Source organism: Leptodactylus fuscus, chromosome 6, assembly GCF_031893055.1.
Source record: "Leptodactylus fuscus isolate aLepFus1 chromosome 6, aLepFus1.hap2, whole genome shotgun sequence".
NCBI lineage: Eukaryota > Metazoa > Chordata > Amphibia > Anura > Leptodactylidae > Leptodactylus > Leptodactylus fuscus.
This window is the reverse complement of record NC_134270.1, coordinates 182201879-182208421: the sequence shown is the minus strand read 5'-3', so window position 1 is coordinate 182208421 and position 6543 is coordinate 182201879.

The following is a 6543-nucleotide window of genomic DNA, read 5'->3' as shown; positions in this document are numbered from 1 at the left end:
TATCTATAATACATAGTGTATGACACTGTCAGGGCTCCTAGGACTATATATCTATAATACATAGTGTATGACACTGTCAGGACTCCTAGGACTATATATATATATATATATATATATATATATATATATATATAATACATAGTGTATGGCACTGTCAGGGCTCCTAGGACTATATATATCTATAATACATAGTGTATGACACTGTCAGGGCTCCTAGGACTATATATATCTATAATACATAGTGTATGACACTGTCAGGGCTCCTAGGACTATATATCTATAATACATAGTGTATGACACTGTCAGGACTCCTAGGACTATATATCTATAATACATAGTGTATGACACTGTCAGGGCTCCTAGGACTATATATATCTATAATACATAGTGTATGACACTGTCAGGACTCCTAGGACTATATATCTATAATACATAGTGTATGACACTGTCAGGGCTCCTAGGACTATATATATCTATAATACATAGTGTATGACACTGTCAGGACTCCCAGGACTATATATATCTATAATACATAGTGTATGACACTGTCAGGGCTCCTAGGACTATATATATCTATAATCCATAGTGTATGACACAGTCAGGGCTCCTAGGACTATATATATATATATATATATATATATATATATATATATATATATATATATATATATCTATAATACATAGTGTATGACACTGTCAGGGCTCCTAGGACTATATATATATCTATAATACATAGTGTATGACACTGTCAGGACTCCTAGGACTATATATATCTATAATACATAGTGTATGACACTGTCAGGGCTCCTAGGACTATATATCTATAATACATAGTGTATGACACTGTCAGGGCTCCTAGGACTATATATCTATAATACATAGTGTATGACACTGTCAGGGCTCCTAGGACTATATATATCTATAATACATAGTGTATGACACTGTCAGGGCTCCTAGGACTATATATCTATAATACATAGTGTATGACACTGTCAGGGCTCCTAGGACTATATATATCTATAATACATAGTGTATGACACTGTCAGGGCTCCTAGGACTATATATATTTATCTATACTACATAGTGTATGACACTGTCAGGGCTCCTAGGACTATATATATATCTATAATACATAGTGTATGACACAGTCAGGGCTCCTAGGACTATATATATATATCTATAATACATAGTGTATGACACTGTCAGGGCTCCTAGGACTATATATATATATATATCTATAATACATAGTGTATGACACAGTCAGGGCTCCTAGGACTATATATATATATCTATAATACATAGTGTATGACACAGTCAGGGCTCCTAGGACTATATATATATATCTATAATACATAGTGTATGACACTGTCAGGGCTCCTAGGACTATATATATCTATAATTCATAGTGTATGACACTGTCAGGGCTCCTAGGACTATATCCTATTAATATTATAAATGTGAAAGTTTGTGTGTTCGGATGTTTGTTAGTCAATCACGCAAAACCCGCTCGACCGATTTGGCTGAAATTTTCCACTAACATAGTTAATACACCCAATTGCGCAATAGGCTACTTTTCGTCACAATAGCGCACATACGTTTGTGCCAGGACCCCCACAAAACCCAAACTCACACCACCATCTCTGCAATCTCACACACTTTGGACCATAGCAAGCCACAAAATTCATATTGCCCTCTACAGCCTCGCCCCTAACCCCACACAATCACATATACATATACTTTACCACTTTGCCCCTCACCTTACCGATACTCCAGGAGCCTCTCTTTAACGCTCCGGAGCAGCCATGTTTGCCCCCACTGCTCTGACAATCCGCGACACTGCCCACCCATGTCAATACCCCTAGGCCGTCTAATAAATGCAAAAAAAAGTTTAAAAAAAGTAAAAAAAATATTAAAAACAAAAAAAAAAAGGATTAAAAATTCAAATCACCCCCCTTTCCCTAGAACACATATAAAAGTAGTTAAAAACTGTGAAACACATACATGTTAGGTCTCCCCGCGTCCAAAATCGCCCGCTCTACAAAGCTACGCAAATATTTTTCCTGTTCGGTAAACGCCGTAGCGGGAAAAATGGTCAAAAGTGCCAAACCGCCGTTTTTCACTGTTTTGATTCTGATAAAAATTTGAATAAAAAGTGATCAAAGCAATAACATTTCCCGAAAATGGTAAAACTACAAAGTACACCCGGTCCCGCAAAAAAAGACGCCCTATACATCCCCGTACACGGACGTATAAAAAAGTTATGGCTCTCAGAATATGGCGACTTTTCAAAAAAAATTTTTTTAACAGTTTTGGATTTGTTTTTAAGGGGTCAAAATGTAAATAAAACCATATAAATTTGGTCTCCCCGGAATCGTAATGAAACACAGAATACAAGGGACATGTCAATTTGGTTGCACAGTGAACGCCGTAAAACCAAAGCCCCTAAGAAAGTCGCAGAAATGCATTTTTTCTTGAAATCCACCCCATTTTGAATTTTTTCCCTGCTTCCCAGTACATTATATAGAATAAATAATGGTGGCATCATGAAGAAAAATTTGTCCCGCAAAAATTAAGACATCACATGGCTCTGGGAGCGGAGAAATAAAAAAGTTATGGAGTTTAGAAGGAGGGGAGTCAAAAACGAAAATCAAAAAATGCCATCGGCGGGAAAGGGTTAACTTCAAATCCCTCTGTCCCAAAGTCACTATGTAAAGTTTCTCACAACACCGTATATATAGCAGCTCAAATACAAAGTAACTGCAACACAAAAGTCTCACGTATTCTCTGAATTACAGCAAAACAAGATACAAAGTTACATTTCATATCCCAGACCTTATACACAGTACGAAAACCCTACCCGCGCCTGTATATACCCACTGCTACAATCACCGCAGACAAAGTCGCGGGTACCAGCTAGTATATCTATAATTCTGATAATCACTATACACAGTGTGTTGGAGGCCGCTGAGCTGTTTGCTATAGGTGGATATATAGGTTACACTTCCTTCTGCTGCCTCTAGAAGGCGCTCACAACCTAGAGATATATTATGGGTTTCAATGACAACTGTGTAAATCTTTCCGCCCTCTGGTGGTGATTATTGAGAATTGCATCACATCATACACTGTATCAGAAGGAGCTGGACCTATAAGGAGACCTGCAGCTATAAATATGTTATATTGTCCTGGTTTCTATTACATTTACTATAATATAATAAGTCCCATATAAATCTGTGCAGCTCAATCATTTCCAGCTGTGGCAGCGGCGGTGCAGGACCTCACTGATCACAGAGGACAGGTCCAAAAATACTCCTAATAGTAAGGTGGAGGAGCCAGGAGTCGTCTGGCCCATCTGCTGCATATTAGTGGTGACCGCTCCGGGAGAGACACATCAAAGGTGTATCTAAGCTGAGACATATCAAATACATCCATGATGGGAGCGAAGGGGCCGCACCTTACAGGACAGGTCACCCAAAATACAGGCCGACCCCTGTAACACTGCAGACACTGTGGAGATTTATCAACTGAAGAAAGAGAATTTACTGTCAAAATTTATTGCACAAGTCAAATATGACATATCTATGTATACAATGCACCAAAAAGAGAACTGTAAGACTGGCTGTATACTAAATATATATACTGTGCATGCCATCAGATACTATAGAAGTCCTCTGGTGATACTATGTATATAAATTTGCAGTATACGCCCCCCATTACTGGCCCCAAACACAGTGTCAAGTCTGCTTGTTACCTCAAAACATTAAAATGTACCCTGCAGACCCCTGCCCTGCCTGTACTGATCCTGTAATATACTCCAGAGCTGCGCTCACTATTCTGCTGGTGCAGTCACTGTGTACATACATTACTTATCCTGTATTATACCCCAGAGCTGCGCTCACTATTCTGCTTGTACAGTCACTGTGTACATACATTACATTACTTATCCTGTATTATACTCCAGAGCTGCGCTCACTATTCTGCTGGTGCAGTCACTGTGTACATACATTACATTACTTATCCTGTATTATACTCCAGCGCTGCGCTCACTATTCTGCTGGTACAGTCACTGTGTACATACATTACATTACTTATCCTGTATTATACTCCAGAGCTGCGCTCACTATTCTGCTGGTGCAGTCACTGTGTACATACATTACATTACTTATCCTGTATTATACTCCAGAGCTGCGCTCACTATTCTGCTGGTGCAGTCACTGTGTACATACATTACATTACTTATCCTGTATTATACTCCAGAGCTGCGCTCACTATTCTGCTGGTGCAGTCACTGTGTACATACATTACATTACTTCTCCTGTATTATACTCCAGAGCTGCGCTCACTATTCTGCTGGTGCAGTCACTGTGTACATACATTACATTACTTATCCTGTATTATACTCCAGAGCTGCGCTCACTATTCTGCTGATACAGTCACTGTGTATATACATTACATTACTTATCCTGTATTATACTCCAGAGCTGCGCTCACTATTCTGCTGATACAGTCACTGTGTATATACGTTACATTACTTATCCTGTATTATACTCCAGAGCTGCGGTCGCTATTCTGCTGGTGCAGTCACTGTGTACATACATTACATTACTTATCCTTTATTATACTCCAGAGCTGCGCTCGCTATTCTGCTGGTACAGTCACTGTGTACATACATTACATTACTTATCCTGTATTATACTGCAGAGCTGCGCTCACTATTCTGCTGGTACAGTCACTGTGTACATACAATACATTACTTATCCTGTATTATACTCCAGAGCTGCGCTCACTATTCTGCCGGTACAGTCACTGTGTACATACATTACATTACTTATCCTGTATTATACTCCAGAGCTGCGCTCACTATTCTGCCGGTACAGTCACTGTGTACATACATTACATTACTTATCCTGTATTATACTCCAGAGCTGCGCTCACTATTCTGCTGGTGCAGTCACTGTGTACATACATTACATTACTTATCCTGTATTATAGCCCAGAGCTGCGCTCACTATTCTGCTGGTACAGTCACTGTGTACATACATTACATTACTTATCCTGTATTATACTCCAGAGCTGCGCTCACTATTCTGCTGGTACAGTCACTGTGTACATACATTACATTACTTATCCTGTATTATACTCCAGAGCTGCGCTCACTATTCTGCTGGTGTAGTCACTGTGTACATACATTACATTACTTATCCTGTATTATACTCCAGAGCTGCGCTCACTATTCTGCTGGTACAGTCACTGTGTACATACATTACATTACTTATCCTGTATTATACTCCAGAGCTGCACTCACTATTCTGCTGGTGCAGTCACTGTGTACATACATTACATTACTTATCCTGTATTATACTGTAGAGCTGCGCTCACTATTCTGCTGGCACAGTCACTGTGTACATACATTACATTACTTATCCTGTATTATACCCCAGAGCTGCGCTCACTATTCTGCTGGTGCAGTCACTGTGTACATACATTACATTACTTATCCTGTATTATACTCCAGCGCTGCGCTCACTATTCTGCTGCTGTGGTCACTGTGTACATACATTACATTACTTATCCTGTATTATACTCCAGAGCTGCGCTCACTATTCTGCTGGTACAGTCACTGTGTACATACATTACATTACTTATCCTGTATTATACTCCAGAGCTGTGCTCACTATTCTGCTGGTGCAGTCACTGTGTACATACATTACATTACTTATCCTGTATTATACTCCAGAGCTGCGCTCACTATTCTGCTGGTGCAGTCACTGTGTACATACATTACATTACTTATCCTGTATTATACTCCAGAGCTGCGCTCACTATTCTGCTGGTACAGTCACTGTGTACATACATTACATTATTTATCCTGTATTATACTCCAGAGCTGCGCTCACTATTCTGCTGGTGCAGTCACTGTGTACATACATTACATTACTTATCCTGTATTATACTCCAGAGCTGCGCTCACTATTCTGCTGGTGCAGTCACTGTGTACATACATTACATTACTTATCCTGTATTATACTCCAGAGCTGCGCTCACTATTCTGCTGGTGCAGTCACTGTGTACATACATTACATTACTTATCCTGTATTATACTCCAGAGCTGCGCTCACTATTCTGCTGGTGCAGTCACTGTGTACATACATTACATTATTTATCCTGTATTATACTCCAGAGCTGCGCTCACTATTCTGCTGGTGCAGTCACTGTGTACATACATTACATTACTTATCCTGTATTATACTCCAGAGCTGCGCTCACTATTCTGCTGGTACAGTCACTGTGTACATACATTACATTACTTATCCTGTATTATACTCCAGAGCTGCGCTCACTATTCTGCTGGTGCAGTCACTGTGTACATACATTACATTACTTATCCTTTATTATACTCCAGAGCTGCGCTCACTATTCTGCTGGTGCAGTCACTGTGTACATACATTACATTACTTATCCTGTATTATACTCCAGAGCTGCGCTCACTATTCTGCTGGTGCAGTCACTGTGTACATACATTACATTACTTATCCTGTATTATAC